The sequence below is a fragment of the Anser cygnoides genome, chromosome 1, assembly GCF_040182565.1.
Source record: "Anser cygnoides isolate HZ-2024a breed goose chromosome 1, Taihu_goose_T2T_genome, whole genome shotgun sequence".
Lineage (NCBI taxonomy): Eukaryota > Metazoa > Chordata > Aves > Anseriformes > Anatidae > Anser > Anser cygnoides.
Window position 1 is genome coordinate 160,579,459 of NC_089873.1, and position 17,904 is coordinate 160,597,362.

Sequence of the window (17,904 nt, forward strand, 5' to 3'; positions counted from 1 at the left end):
TCTAACCCTCACAATAAGCCTAAATCCCTAACTCTAAATAAAAAACCTAACGCTAAACGAAAATCTAACCCTAACCCTAATACTAACCCTAAGTCTGACCCTAAACAAAATCCCAAACCTAAACGTAACCCTAAGGGTAGCCCTAGCCCTACCCCTAACCCTAAGCCTAAAGTGTCTCCAGTCCACTCTATGCTCCGCACTATTCCTTAGAGTCAGCACAGCAGGATCCGCCAGTAGGATAGCACGTAAGGTTGGAAGGCTAAGTAATGTTCAGGTACGGCAGCTATGCCCTACCCTGAAAGCCTCTTCCATGCTGTACACATTCCGTAAAATGGGATGTTAGTTTAATTTTCCTGGTTATTTTAGAAAATTGCAACACACACTAACCGTGCCCCTAACCCTATCCCCTAACGCTAACCCAGACGTCTAACCCAACCCAAAACACCTAAAGCAAAAAGTAAGCCTAACAGTAGCCCTAACACTAAGCCCTAATCCTACTGTAACACTAACCCTAGCCCTAAGCCTAAACTGAAGCGTAACCCTAAACCTAACCCTAACCCTAACCCTAACCCAAACCCTAACCCTAACCCTAACCCTAACCCGAACCCTAACCCTAACCCTAACCCTAACCCTAACCCGAACCCTAAACCTAACCCTATCCCTAAACCCAACCCTAAACATAACCTTAACCCTATCCCTAAACCTAACCCTAACCTTAACCCAACTCTAAATCCCTAATTCTAATCCTAGCTCCTAATCCTAACCCTAGCCTTAACCCAACGCTAACCCTAACCCTAACCCTAACACTAATACTACCTCTAAACCTAAGCCTAACAATAACTCTAACCCTAACCCTAACCCTAACGCTATCCCTAACCCTAACCCTAACGTTAAGCCAACTCCAAATCCCTAACTCTAACAATAGCTCCTAACCCTAACCCTAACACTAACGCTAACCCTAAACTTAATCTTAACCCTAACCCTAGCTTTAACTCTAACCCTAACAGTAACCCTAAATATCTAACTCTAAACCAAGCCCCTAACCCTAACCCTAACCCCAACCCCACCCGTAACCGTAACCCTAACCCTAACGCTAAAGCTAACCCTAGCACTAACCCTAAGGTTAACTCTAAACCTAACTCCTAACCCTAAACCTAAACCTAAGCCTAAGACTAAACCTAACACTAACCCTAAACCTGACCCGAAGTCTAACCCAACACAAAACCCCTAAATTTAAACGTAAGCTTAACAGTAGCCCTAACCCTAACCTCCTAATGCTACTGTAACACTAAACCTAGCCCTAAGCCTTAACTGAAGCGCAACCCTAACCCTAACCCTAACCCTAAGCCTAACCATAAACCTAACCCTAAGCCTAACCCTAACCCTAAGCCTAACCCTAACCCTAACCCTAACCCTAAACCTAAACTTAACCCCAACCCTAACCCTAAACCTAACCCTAACACTAATACTACCTCTAAACCTAAGCCTAACCCTAACCCTAACCCTAACCCTAACCCTATCCCTAACCTTAACCCTAACGTTAAGCCAACTCCAAATCCCCAACTCTAACCCTAGCTCCTAATCCTAACCCTAGCCCTAACCGAACACAAAACCTAATCCTAACCCTAACCCTAACCGTATCCCTAAGCCTAACCCAAACCTTTAACCTTACCCTAACCCTAAGCCTAACACTAAACCTATCCCTAAGCCTAAGCCTAAGCCTAAACCTAAACCTAAACCTAAGCCTAACCCTAAACCTAACCCTAAAGTGTCTCCACTCCACTCTATGGTCGGCACTATTCCTTACAGTCAGCACAGCAGGTTCCGCCAGTAGGATAGCACGTAAGGTTGGAAGGCTAGGTAATGTTCAGGTACGGCAGCTATGCCCTACCCGTAAAGCCTCTTACATGCTACACATATTCTTTAAAATGGGAATATTGGTTTAATTTCCCTAGTTTCTTTAGGAAATTGCAACACACCCTAACGTTAACCCTAACCTTAAAAATAACCCTAAACCTAATCGTAACTCTATCCCTAAAACAAACCCTAACCCTAACACTAATACAAACTCTAACCCAAACCCTATTCCTAACACTAACCCTAAACCTAATCCTAACTAAAACCCTCACACTAACCCTAAATCCCTGACTCTAAACAAAACACCTAACCCTAAACCAAAATCTAACCCTAACCCTAAGTCTAACCCTAAGTCTGACCCTAACCAAAACCCCAAACCTAAACGTAACCCTAAGAGTAGCCGTATCACTAAGCCTAACCCTAAGCCTAAGCCTAAGCCTAACCCTAAAGTGTCTCCACTCCACTCTATGCTCCGCACTATTCCTTAGAGTAAGCACAGCAGGTTCCGCCAGTAGGACAGCACATAAGTTTGGAAGGCTAGGTAATGTTCAGGTACGGCAGCTATGCCCTACCCTAAAAGCATCTTCCATGCTGTACATATTCTTGAAAATGGGAATGTTAGTTTAATTTTCCTAGTTTATTTAGGAAATTGCAACACACACTAACCGTACCCCATACCCCTAACCCTATTCACTAACGCTAACCCTAAACTTAAAAATAACCCTAAACCTAATCGTAACTCTGTCCCTAAACCTAATCCTAAACCTAACAGTAACACTACTACTAACCCTAACCCTAACCCTAACCCTAACCCTAACCCTAACCCTAACCCTAACCCTAACCATAACCCTAACCCTAACCCTAACCCTAACCCTAACCCTAACCCTAACCCTAACACTAACCCTCACACTAACTCTAAATCCCTAACTCTAAACAAAACACCTAACCCTAGACCAAAATCTAACCCTAACCCTAATACTAACCCTAAGTCTGACCCTAACCAAAACCCGAAAACTAAACGTAACCCTAAGAGTAGCCCTAGCCCTAGCCCTAGCCCTAACCCTAACCCTAACCCTGAACCTAACCCTAAACCTACCCCTAACGCTAACCCTAACTCTAAACCTAACCCTAACCCAACTCTAAATCCCTAACTCTAACCCTAGCTCCTAACCCTAACCCTAGCCCAAACCCAACACTAAGCCTAATCCTAACCCTAAAGCTAACCCTAACCCTAACCATAACCCTAAGCCTAACCTTAAACCTAAACCTTACCCTAAGCCTAACACTAAAACTATACCTAAGCCTAAGCTTGAACCTAAACCTAAGCTTAAACCTAAGCCTAACCCTAAACCTAAGCCTAAGCCTAAGCCTAAGCATAACCCTAACCTAAGTGTATCCAGTCCACTCTATAGTCGACACTATTCCTTAGAGTCAGCACAGCAGGTTCCGCCAGTAGGACAGCACATAAGGTTGGAAAGCTAGGTAATTTTCAGGTACGGCAGCTATGCCCTACCCTAAAAGCATCTTCCATGCTGTACATATTCTTGAAAATGGGAATGTTAGTTTAATTTTCCTAGTTTATTTAGGAAATTGCAACATACACTAACCGTACCCCGTACCCCTAACCCTATTCCCTAATGGTAAACCTAACCTTAAAAATAACACTAACCCCAATCGTAACTCTATCCCTAAACCTAAACCAAACAATAACACTAATATTAACTCTAACCCAAACCCAAACCCTAACCCTAACTCTAACCCTAACCCTAACCCTAACCCTAACCCTAACCCTAACCCTAACCCTAACCCTAACCCTAACCCTAACCCTAACCCTAACCCTAACCCTAACACTAACCCTAAACCTAATCCTAACTCTAACCCTCACACTAACTCTAAATCCCTAACTCTAAACAAAACACCTAACCCTAAACCAAAATCTAACCCTAACCTTAATACTAACCCTAAGTCTGACCCTAACCAAAACCCCAAACCTAAACGTAACCCTAAGAGTAGCCCTAGCCCTAACCCTAACCCTAACCCTAAACATAACCCTAACACAACCCTAACCTAACTCTAAATTCCTAAATCTAACCCTAGCTCCTAACCCTAACGCTAGCCCAAACCCAACACTAACCCTAATACTAACCGTAAAGCTAACCCTAACGCTAACCATAAGCGTAAGCCTAACCCTAAACCTAAAACTTACCCTAACCCTAAGCCTAACCCTAAACCTATCCCTAAATCTAAGCGTAAACCTAAACCTAAGCCTAAGCCTAACCCTAAACTTAAGCCTAAACCTAATCTTAAGCCTAAGCCTAACTCTAACCCTAACCGAAGTGTCTCCAGTCCACTCTACGCTCCGCACTATTCCTTAGAGTCAGCACAGCAGGTTCCGCCCGTAGGATAGCACGTAAGTTTAGAAGGCTAAGTAATGTTCAGGTACGGCAGCTATGCCCTACCCAGAAAGCCTCTTCCATGCTGTACATATTCTTTAAAATGGAAATGCTAGTTTAATTTCCCAAGTTTCTTTAGGAAATTGCAACACACCCTAACCGTACCCCTAACCCTATCACCTAACGCTAACCCTAACCTTAAAAATAACCCTAAACCTAATCGTAACTCTATCCCTAAAACAAACCCTAACCCTAACACTAATACAAACTCTAACCCAAACCCTAACCCTAACACTAACCCTAACCCTAACCCTAACCCTAACCCTAAACCTAATCCTAACTCTAACCCTCACACTAACTCTAAATCCCTAACTCTAAACAAAACACCTAACCCTAAACCAAAATCTAACCCTAACCCTAAAACTAACCCTAAGTCTGACCCTAACCAAAACCCCAAACCTAAACGTAACCCTAAGAGCAGCCCTAGACCTAACCGTAACCCTAACCCTAGCCCTAACCCTAAACCTAACCCTAACCCTAACCCTAACCCTAACCCTATCCGTAACCCTAACCCTAACGTTAGGCCAACTCCAAATCCCTAACTCTAACCCTAGCTCCTAATCCTAACCCTAGCCCTAACCGAACACAAAACCTAATCCTAACCCTAACCCTAACCGTATCCCTAACCCTAACCCAAACCTTTAACCTTACCCTAACCCTAAGCCTAACACTAAACCTATCCCTAAGCCTAAGCCTAAGCCTAAGCCTAAACCTAAACCTAAACCTAAGCCTAACCCTAAACCTAACCCTAAAGTGTCTCCACTCCACTCTATGGTCGGCACTATTCCTTACAGTCAGCACAGCAGGTTCCGCCAGTAGGATAGCACGTAAGGTTGGAAGGCTAGGTAATGTTCAGGTACGGCAGCTATGCCCTACCCGTAAAGCCTCTTACATGCTACACATATTCTTTAAAATGGGAATATTGGTTTAATTTCCCTAGTTTCTTTAGGAAATTGCAACACACCCTAAACGTACCCCTAACCCTATCACCTAACGTTAACCCTAACCTTAAAAATAACCCTAAACCTAATCGTAACTCTATCCCTAAAACAAACCCTAACCCTAACACTAATACAAACTCTAACCCAAACCCTAACCCTAACACTAACCCTAAACCTAATCCTAACTAAAACCCTCACACTAACCCTAAATCCCTGACTCTAAACAAAACACCTAACCCTAAACCAAAATCTAACCCTAACCCTAAGTCTAACCCTAAGTCTGACCCTAACCAAAACCCCAAACCTAAACGTAACCCTAAGAGTAGCCGTATCACTAAGCCTAACCCTAACCCTAAGCCTAAGCCTAAGCCTAACCCTAAAGTGTCTCCACTCCACTCTATGCTCCGCACTATTCCTTAGAGTAAGCACAGCAGGTTCCGCCAGTAGGACAGCACATAAGTTTGGAAGGCTAGGTAATGTTCAGGTACGGCAGCTATGCCCTACCCTGAAAGCCTCTTCCATGCTGTACATATTCTTTAAAATGGGAATGTTAGTTTATATTTTCCTAGTTTCTTTAGGAAATTGCAACACACACTAACCGTACCCCGTACCCCTAACCCTATTCCCTAATGGTAAACCTAACCTTAAAAATAACACTAACCCCAATCGTAACTCTATCCCTAAACCTAAACCAAACAATAACACTAATATTAACTCTAACCCAAACCCAAACCCTAACCCTAACTCTAACCCTAACCCTAACCCTAACCCTAACCCTAACCCTAACCCTAACCCTAACCCTAACCCTAACCCTAACCCTAACCCTAACCCTAACCCTAACCCTAACCCTAACCCTAACCCTAACCCTAACACTAACCCTCACACTAACTCTAAATCCCTAACTCTAAACAAAACACCTAACCCTAGACCAAAATCTAACCCTAACCCTAATACTAACCCTAAGTCTGACCCTAACCAAAACCCCAAACCTAAACGTAACCCTAAGAGTAGCCCTAGCCCTAGCCCTAGCCCTAACCCTAACCCTAACCCTAAACCTAACCCTAAACCTACCCCTAACGCTAACCCTAACTCTAAACCTAACCCTAACCCAACTCTAAATCCCTAACTCTAACTCTAGCTCCTAACCCTAACCCTAGCCCAAACCCAACACTAAGCCTAATCCTAACCCTAAAGCTAACCCTAACCCTAACCATAACCCTAAGCCTAACCTTAAACCTAAACCTTACCCTAAGCCTAACACTAAAACTATACCTAAGCCTAAGCTTGAACCTAAACCTAAGCTTAAACCTAAGCCTAACCCTAAACCTAAGCCTAAGCCTAAGCCTAAGCATAACCCTAACCTAAGTGTATCCAGTCCACTCTATAGTCGACACTATTCCTTAGAGTCAGCACAGCAGGTTCCGCCAGTAGGACAGCACATAAGGTTGGAAAGCTAGGTAATTTTCAGGTACGGCAGCTATGCCCTACCCTAAAAAGCATCTTCCATGCTGTACATATTCTTGAAAATGGGAATGTTAGTTTAATTTTCCTAGTTTATTTAGGAAATTGCAACATACACTAACCGTACCCAGTACCCCTAACCCTATTCCCTAATGGTAAACCTAACCTTAAAAATAACACTAATCCCAATCGTAACTCTATCCCTAAACCTAAACCAAACAATAACACTAATATTAACTCTAACCCAAACCCAAACCCTAACCCTAACCCTAACCCTAACCCTAACCCTAACCCTAACCCTAACCCTAACCCTAACCCTAACCCTAACCCTAACCCTAACCCTAACCCTAACCCTAACCCTAACCCTAACCCTAACCCTAACCCTAACCCTAACCCTAACCCTAACCCTAACCCTAACCCTAACCCTAACCCTAACCCTAACCCTAACACTAACCCTAAACCTAATCCTAACTCTAACCCTCACACTAACTCTAAATCCCTAACTCTAAACAAAACACCTAACCCTAAACCAAAATCTAACCCTAACCTTAATACTAACCCTAAGTCTGACCCTAACCAAAACCCCAAACCTAAACGTAACCCTAAGAGTAGCCCTAGCCCTAACCCTAACCCTAACCCTAAACATAACCCTAACACAACCCTAACCTAACTCTAAATTCCTAAATCTAACCCTAGCTCCTAACCCTAACGCTAGCCCAAACCCAACACTAACCCTAATACTAACCGTAAAGCTAACCCTAACGCTAACCATAAGCGTAAGCCTAACCCTAAACCTAAAACTTACCCTAACCCTAAGCCTAACCCTAAACCTATCCCTAAATCTAAGCGTAAACCTAAACCTAAGCCTAAGCCTAACCCTAAACTTAAGCCTAAACCTAATCTTAAGCCTAAGCCTAACTCTAACCCTAACCGAAGTGTCTCCAGTCCACTCTACGCTCCGCACTATTCCTTAGAGTCAGCACAGCAGGTTCCGCCCGTAGGATAGCACGTAAGTTTAGAAGGCTAAGTAATGTTCAGGTACGGCAGCTATGCCCTACCCAGAAAGCCTCTTCCATGCTGTACATATTCTTTAAAATGGAAATGCTAGTTTAATTTCCCAAGTTTCTTTAGGAAATTGCAAGACACCCTAACCGTACCCCTAACCCTATCACCTAACGCTAACCCTAACCTTAAAAATAACCCTAAACCTAATCGTAACTCTATCCCTAAAACAAACCCTAACCCTAACACTAATACAAACTCTAACCCAAACCCTAACCCTAACACTAACCCTAACCCTAACCCTAACCCTAACCCTAACCCTAACCCTAAACCTAATCCTAACTCTAACCCTCACACTAACTCTAAATCCCTAACTCTAAACAAAACACCTAACCCTAAACCAAAATCTAACCCTAACCCTAAAACTAACCCTAAGTCTGACCCTAACCAAAACCCCAAACCTAAACGTAACCCTAAGAGCAGCCCTAGACCTAACCGTAACCCTAACCCTAGCCCTAACCCTAAACCTAACCCTAACCCTAACCCTAACCCTAACCCTAACCCTAACCCTATCCGTAACCCTAACCCTAACGTTAGGCCAACTCCAAATCCCTAACTCTAACCCTAGCTCCTAATCCTAACCCTAGCCCTAACCGAACACAAAACCTAATCCTAACCCTAACCCTAACCGTATCCCTAACCCTAACCCAAACCTTTAACCTTACCCTAACCCTAAGCCTAACACTAAACCTATCCCTAAGCCTAAGCCTAAGCCTAAGCCTAAACCTAAACCTAAACCTAAGCCTAACCCTAAACCTAACCCTAAAGTGTCTCCACTCCACTCTATGGTCGGCACTATTCCTTACAGTCAGCACAGCAGGTTCCGCCAGTAGGATAGCACGTAAGGTTGGAAGGCTAGGTAATGTTCAGGTACGGCAGCTATGCCCTACCCGTAAAGCCTCTTACATGCTACACATATTCTTTAAAATGGGAATATTGGTTTAATTTCCCTAGTTTCTTTAGGAAATTGCAACACACCCTAAACGTACCCCTAACCCTATCACCTAACGTTAACCCTAACCTTAAAAATAACCCTAAACCTAATCGTAACTCTATCCCTAAAACAAACCCTAACCCTAACACTAATACAAACTCTAACCCAAACCCTAACCCTAACACTAACCCTAAACCTAATCCTAACTAAAACCCTCACACTAACCCTAAATCCCTAACTCTAAACAAAACACCTAACCCTAAACCAAAATCTAACCCTAACCCTAAGTCTAACCCTAAGTCTGACCCTAACCAAAACCCCAAACCTAAACGTAACCCTAAGAGTAGCCGTATCACTAAGCCTAACCCTAACCCTAAGCCTAAGCCTAAGCCTAACCCTAAAGTGTCTCCACTCCACTCTATGCTCCGCACTATTCCTTAGAGTAAGCACAGCAGGTTCCGCCAGTAGGACAGCACATAAGTTTGGAAGGCTAGGTAATGTTCAGGTACGGCAGCTATGCCCTACCCTGAAAGCCTCTTCCATGCTGTACATATTCTTTAAAATGGGAATGTTAGTTTATATTTTCCTAGTTTCTTTAGGAAATTGCAACACACACTAACCGTACCCCGTACCCCTAACCCTATTCACTAACGCTAACCCTAAACTTAAAAATAACCCTAAACCTAATCGTAACTCTGTCCCTAAACCTAATCCTAAACCAAACAGTAACACTACTACTAATTCTAACCCTAACCCTAACCCTAACCCTAACCCTAACCCTAACCCTAACCCTAACCCTAACCCTAACCCTAACCTTAAAAATAACACTAATCCCAATCGTAACTCTATCCCTAAACCTAAACCAAACAATAACACTAATATTAACTCTAACCCAAACCCAAACCCTAACCCTAACCCTAACCCTAACCCTAACCCTAACCCTAACCCTAACCCTAACCCTAACCCTAACCCTAACCCTAACCCTAACCCTAACCCTAACCCTAACCCTAACCCTAACCCTAACCCTAACCCTAACCCTAACCCTAACCCTAACCCTAACCCTAACCCTAACCCTAACCCTAACCCTAACCCTAACCCTAACCCTAACCCTAACCCTAACCCTAACCCTAACCCTAACACTAACCCTAAACCTAATCCTAACTCTAACCCTCACACTAACTCTAAATCCCTAACTCTAAACAAAACACCTAACCCTAAACCAAAATCTAACCCTAACCTTAATACTAACCCTAAGTCTGACCCTAACCAAAACCCCAAACCTAAACGTAACCCTAAGAGTAGCCCTAGCCCTAACCCTAACCCTAACCCTAAACATAACCCTAACACAACCCTAACCTAACTCTAAATTCCTAAATCTAACCCTAGCTCCTAACCCTAACGCTAGCCCAAACCCAACACTAACCCTAATACTAACCGTAAAGCTAACCCTAACGCTAACCATAAGCGTAAGCCTAACCCTAAACCTAAAACTTACCCTAACCCTAAGCCTAACCCTAAACCTATCCCTAAATCTAAGCGTAAACCTAAACCTAAGCCTAAGCCTAACCCTAAACTTAAGCCTAAACCTAATCTTAAGCCTAAGCCTAACTCTAACCCTAACCGAAGTGTCTCCAGTCCACTCTACGCTCCGCACTATTCCTTAGAGTCAGCACAGCAGGTTCCGCCCGTAGGATAGCACGTAAGTTTAGAAGGCTAAGTAATGTTCAGGTACGGCAGCTATGCCCTACCCAGAAAGCCTCTTCCATGCTGTACATATTCTTTAAAATGGAAATGCTAGTTTAATTTCCCAAGTTTCTTTAGGAAATTGCAAGACACCCTAACCGTACCCCTAACCCTATCACCTAACGCTAACCCTAACCTTAAAAATAACCCTAAACCTAATCGTAACTCTATCCCTAAAACAAACCCTAACCCTAACACTAATACAAACTCTAACCCAAACCCTAACCCTAACACTAACCCTAACCCTAACCCTAACCCTAACCCTAACCCTAACCCTAACCCTAACCCTAACCCTAACCCTAAACCTAATCCTAACTCTAACCCTCACACTAACTCTAAATCCCTAACTCTAAACAAAACACCTAACCCTAAACCAAAATCTAACCCTAACCCTAAAACTAACCCTAAGTCTGACCCTAACCAAAACCCCAAACCTAAACGTAACCCTAAGAGCAGCCCTAGACCTAACCGTAACCCTAACCCTAGCCCTAACCCTAAACCTAACCCTAACCCTAACCCTAACCCTAACCCTAACCCTATCCGTAACCCTAACCCTAACGTTAGGCCAACTCCAAATCCCTAACTCTAACCCTAGCTCCTAATCCTAACCCTAGCCCTAACCGAACACAAAACCTAATCCTAACCCTAACCCTAACCGTATCCCTAACCCTAACCCAAACCTTTAACCTTACCCTAACCCTAAGCCTAACACTAAACCTATCCCTAAGCCTAAGCCTAAGCCTAAGCCTAAACCTAAACCTAAACCTAAGCCTAACCCTAAACCTAACCCTAAAGTGTCTCCACTCCACTCTATGGTCGGCACTATTCCTTACAGTCAGCACAGCAGGTTCCGCCAGTAGGATAGCACGTAAGGTTGGAAGGCTAGGTAATGTTCAGGTACGGCAGCTATGCCCTACCCGTAAAGCCTCTTACATGCTACACATATTCTTTAAAATGGGAATATTGGTTTAATTTCCCTAGTTTCTTTAGGAAATTGCAACACACCCTAAACGTACCCCTAACCCTATCACCTAACGTTAACCCTAACCTTAAAAATAACCCTAAACCTAATCGTAACTCTATCCCTAAAACAAACCCTAACCCTAACACTAATACAAACTCTAACCCAAACCCTAACCCTAACACTAACCCTAAACCTAATCCTAACTAAAACCCTCACACTAACCCTAAATCCCTAACTCTAAACAAAACACCTAACCCTAAACCAAAATCTAACCCTAACCCTAAGTCTAACCCTAAGTCTGACCCTAACCAAAACCCCAAACCTAAACGTAACCCTAAGAGTAGCCGTATCACTAAGCCTAACCCTAACCCTAAGCCTAAGCCTAAGCCTAACCCTAAAGTGTCTCCACTCCACTCTATGCTCCGCACTATTCCTTAGAGTAAGCACAGCAGGTTCCGCCAGTAGGACAGCACATAAGTTTGGAAGGCTAGGTAATGTTCAGGTACGGCAGCTATGCCCTACCCTGAAAGCCTCTTCCATGCTGTACATATTCTTTAAAATGGGAATGTTAGTTTATATTTTCCTAGTTTCTTTAGGAAATTGCAACACACACTAACCGTACCCCGTACCCCTAACCCTATTTACTAACGCTAACCCTAAACTTAAAAATAACCCTAAACCTAATCGTAACTCTGTCCCTAAACCTAATCCTAAACCAAACAGTAACACTACTACTAATTCTAACCCTAACCCTAACCCTAACCCTAACCCTAACCCTAACCCTAACCCTAACCCTAACCCTAACCTTAAAAATAACACTAATCCCAATCGTAACTCTATCCCTAAACCTAAACCAAACAATAACACTAATATTAACTCTAACCCAAACCCAAACCCTAACCCTAACCCTAACCCTAACCCTAACCCTAACCCTAACCCTAACCCTAACCCTAACCCTAACCCTAACCCTAACCCTAACCCTAACCTAACCCTAACCCTAACCCTAACCCTAACCCTAACCCTAACCCTAACCCTAACCCTAACCCTAACCCTAACCCTAACCCTAACCCTAACCCTAACCCTAACCCTAACCCTAACCCTAACCCTAACCCTAACCCTAACACTAACCCTAAACCTAATCCTAACTCTAACCCTCACACTAACTCTAAATCCCTAACTCTAAACAAAACACCTAACCCTAAACCAAAATCTAACCCTAACCTTAATACTAACCCTAAGTCTGACCCTAACCAAAACCCCAAACCTAAACGTAACCCTAAGAGTAGCCCTAGCCCTAACCCTAACCCTAACCCTAAACATAACCCTAACACAACCCTAACCTAACTCTAAATTCCTAAATCTAACCCTAGCTCCTAACCCTAACGCTAGCCCAAACCCAACACTAACCCTAATACTAACCGTAAAGCTAACCCTAACGCTAACCATAAGCGTAAGCCTAACCCTAAACCTAAAACTTACCCTAACCCTAAGCCTAACCCTAAACCTATCCCTAAATCTAAGCGTAAACCTAAACCTAAGCCTAAGCCTAACCCTAAACTTAAGCCTAAACCTAATCTTAAGCCTAAGCCTAACTCTAACCCTAACCGAAGTGTCTCCAGTCCACTCTACGCTCCGCACTATTCCTTAGAGTCAGCACAGCAGGTTCCGCCCGTAGGATAGCACGTAAGTTTAGAAGGCTAAGTAATGTTCAGGTACGGCAGCTATGCCCTACCCAGAAAGCCTCTTCCATGCTGTACATATTCTTTAAAATGGAAATGCTAGTTTAATTTCCCAAGTTTCTTTAGGAAATTGCAAGACACCCTAACCGTACCCCTAACCCTATCACCTAACGCTAACCCTAACCTTAAAAATAACCCTAAACCTAATCGTAACTCTATCCCTAAAACAAACCCTAACCCTAACACTAATACAAACTCTAACCCAAACCCTAACCCTAACACTAACCCTAACCCTAACCCTAACCCTAACCCTAACCCTAACCCTAACCCTAACCCTAACCCTAAACCTAATCCTAACTCTAACCCTCACACTAACTCTAAATCCCTAACTCTAAACAAAACACCTAACCCTAAACCAAAATCTAACCCTAACCCTAAAACTAACCCTAAGTCTGACCCTAACCAAAACCCCAAACCTAAACGTAACCCTAAGAGCAGCCCTAGACCTAACCGTAACCCTAACCCTAGCCCTAACCCTAAACCTAACCCTAACCCTAACCCTAACCCTAACCCTAACCCTAACCCTATCCGTAACCCTAACCCTAACGTTAGGCCAACTCCAAATCCCTAACTCTAACCCTAGCTCCTAATCCTAACCCTAGCCCTAACCGAACACAAAACCTAATCCTAACCCTAACCCTAACCGTATCCCTAACCCTAACCCAAACCTTTAACCTTACCCTAACCCTAAGCCTAACACTAAACCTATCCCTAAGCCTAAGCCTAAGCCTAAGCCTAAACCTAAACCTAAACCTAAGCCTAACCCTAAACCTAACCCTAAAGTGTCTCCACTCCACTCTATGGTCGGCACTATTCCTTACAGTCAGCACAGCAGGTTCCGCCAGTAGGATAGCACGTAAGGTTGGAAGGCTAGGTAATGTTCAGGTACGGCAGCTATGCCCTACCCGTAAAGCCTCTTACATGCTACACATATTCTTTAAAATGGGAATATTGGTTTAATTTCCCTAGTTTCTTTAGGAAATTGCAACACACCCTAAACGTACCCCTAACCCTATCACCTAACGTTAACCCTAACCTTAAAAATAACCCTAAACCTAATCGTAACTCTATCCCTAAAACAAACCCTAACCCTAACACTAATACAAACTCTAACCCAAACCCTAACCCTAACACTAACCCTAAACCTAATCCTAACTAAAACCCTCACACTAACCCTAAATCCCTAACTCTAAACAAAACACCTAACCCTAAACCAAAATCTAACCCTAACCCTAAGTCTAACCCTAAGTCTGACCCTAACCAAAACCCCAAACCTAAACGTAACCCTAAGAGTAGCCGTATCACTAAGCCTAACCCTAACCCTAAGCCTAAGCCTAAGCCTAACCCTAAAGTGTCTCCACTCCACTCTATGCTCCGCACTATTCCTTAGAGTAAGCACAGCAGGTTCCGCCAGTAGGACAGCACATAAGTTTGGAAGGCTAGGTAATGTTCAGGTACGGCAGCTATGCCCTACCCTGAAAGCCTCTTCCATGCTGTACATATTCTTTAAAATGGGAATGTTAGTTTATATTTTCCTAGTTTCTTTAGGAAATTGCAACACACACTAACCGTACCCCGTACCCCTAACCCTATTCACTAACGCTAACCCTAAACTTAAAAATAACCCTAAACCTAATCGTAACTCTGTCCCTAAACCTAATCCTAAACCAAACAGTAACACTACTACTAATTCTAACCCTAACCCTAACCCTAACCCTAACCCTAACCCTAACCCTAACCCTAACCCTAACACTAACCCTCACACTAACTCTAAATCCCTAACTCTAAACAAAACACCTAACCCTAGACCAAAATCTAACCCTAACCCTAATACTAACCCTAAGTCTGACCCTAACCAAAACCCGAAAACTAAACGTAACCCTAAGAGTAGCCCTAGCCCTAGCCCTAGCCCTAACCCTAACCCTAACCCTAAACCTAACCCTAAACCTACCCCTAACGCTAACCCTAACTCTAAACCTAACCCTAACCCAACTCTAAATCCCTAACTCTAACCCTAGCTCCTAACCCTAACCCTAGCCCAAACCCAACACTAAGCCTAATCCTAACCCTAAAGCTAACCCTAACCCTAACCATAACCCTAAGCCTAACCTTAAACCTAAACCTTACCCTAAGCCTAACACTAAAACTATACCTAAGCCTAAGCTTGAACCTAAACCTAAGCTTAAACCTAAGCCTAACCCTAAACCTAAGCCTAAGCCTAAGCCTAAGCATAACCCTAACCTAAGTGTATCCAGTCCACTCTATAGTCGACACTATTCCTTAGAGTCAGCACAGCAGGTTCCGCCAGTAGGACAGCACATAAGGTTGGAAAGCTAGGTAATTTTCAGGTACGGCAGCTATGCCCTACCCTAAAAGCATCTTCCATGCTGTACATATTCTTGAAAATGGGAATGTTAGTTTAATTTTCCTAGTTTATTTAGGAAATTGCAACATACACTAACCGTACCCAGTACCCCTAACCCTATTCCCTAATGGTAAACCTAACCTTAAAAATAACACTAACCCCAATCGTAACTCTATCCCTAAACCTAAACCAAACAATAACACTAATATTAACTCTAACCCAAACCCAAACCCTAACCCTAAATCTAACCCTAACCCTAACCCTAACCCTAACCCTAACCCTAACCCTAACCCTAACCCTAACCCTAACCCTAACCCTAACCCTAACCCTAACCCTAACCCTAACCCTAACCCTAACACTAACCCTAAACCTAATCCTAACTCTAACCCTCACACTAACTCTAAATCCCTAACTCTAAACAAAACACCTAACCCTAAACCAAAATCTAACCCTAACCTTAATACTAACCCTAAGTCTGACCCTAACCAAAACCCCAAACCTAAACGTAACCCTAAGAGTAGCCCTAGCCCTAACCCTAACCCTAACCCTAAACATAACCCTAACACAACCCTAACCTAACTCTAAATTCCTAAATCTAACCCTAGCTCCTAACCCTAACGCTAGCCCAAACCCAACACTAACCCTAATACTAACCGTAAAGCTAACCCTAACGCTAACCATAAGCGTAAGCCTAACCCTAAACCAAAAACTTACCCTAACCCTAAGCCTAACCCTAAACCTATCCCTAAATCTAAGCGTAAACCTAAACCTAAGCCTAAGCCTAACCCTAAACTTAAGCCTAAACCTAATCTTAAGCCTAAGCCTAACTCTAACCCTAACCGAAGTGTCTCCAGTCCACTCTACGCTCCGCACTATTCCTTAGAGTCAGCACAGCAGGTTCCGCCCGTAGGATAGCACGTAAGTTTAGAAGGCTAAGTAATGTTCAGGTACTGCAGCTATGCCCTACCCAGAAAGCCTCTTCCATGCTGTACATATTCTTTAAAATGGAAATGCTAGTTTAATTTCCCAAGTTTCTTTAGGAAATTGCAACACACCCTAACCGTACCCCTAACCCTATCACCTAACGCTAACCCTAACCTTAAAAATAACCCTAAACCTAATCGTAACTCTATCCCTAAAACAAACCCTAACCCTAACACTAATACAAACTCTAACCCAAACCCTAACCCTAACCCTAACCCTAACCCTAACCCTAACCCTAACCCTAAACCTAATCCTAACTCTAACCCTCACACTAACTCTAAATCCCTAACTCTAAACAAAACACCTAACCCTAAACCAAAATCTAACCCTAACCCTAAAACTAACCCTAAGTCTGACCCTAACCAAAACCCCAAACCTAAACGTAACCCTAAGAGCAGCCCTAGACCTAACCGTAACCCTAACCCTAGCCCTAACCCTAAACCTAACCCTAAACCTAACCCTAACCCTAACCCTAACCCTAACCCTAAACCTAACCCTAAACCTAACGCTAACCCAACTCTAAATCCCTAACTCTAACCCTAGCTCCTAACCCTAGCCCAAACCCAACACTAACCCTAATCCTAACCCTAAAGGTAACCCTAACCCTAACCATAACCCTAAGCCTAACACTAAACCTAAACCTTACTCTAAGCCTAACACTAAACCTATCCCTAAGCCTAAACCTGAACCTAAACCTAAGCCTAAGCCTAAGCCTAACCCTAAACCTAAGCCTAAGCCTAAACCTAAGGCTAACCCTAACCGAAGTGTCTCCATTCCACTCTAAGCTCCGCACTATTCCTTAGAGTCAGCACAGCAGGTTCCGCCAGGAGGACAGCACATAAGGTTGGAAGACTAGGTAATGTTCAGGTACGGCAGCTATAGCCTACGCTGAAAGCCTCTTCCTTGCTGTAACATATTCTTTAAAATAGGAATGTTAGTTTAACTTCTCAAGTTTCTTCAGGAAATTGCAACACACCCTAACCATACCGCTAACCCTATCCACTAACACTAACCCTAACCTTAAAAATAACCCTAACACTAATCGTAAAACTATCCCTAAACCTAAACCTAACCTAACCCTAAAACTAATACTAAATATAACCCCAACCCCAACGCCACCCCTTACACTAATGCTAACCCTAAATTTAATCTTAAAAATAATTCTAACTTTAACTCTAACCCTAACACTAACCCTAAACATCCAACTCTAAAGCAAGCCCCTAACCCTAAAGCTAACCCCAACCCCACCCCTAACCGTAACCCTAACCCTAACGCTAAAGCTAACCCTAACTCTAAACATAACCCTAAGCCTAACACTAAACCTAACTCCTAACCGTAAACCTAAACCTAAGCCTAAGCCTAACCCTAACCCTATCGCTAACCCTAACCCTAACCCTAACC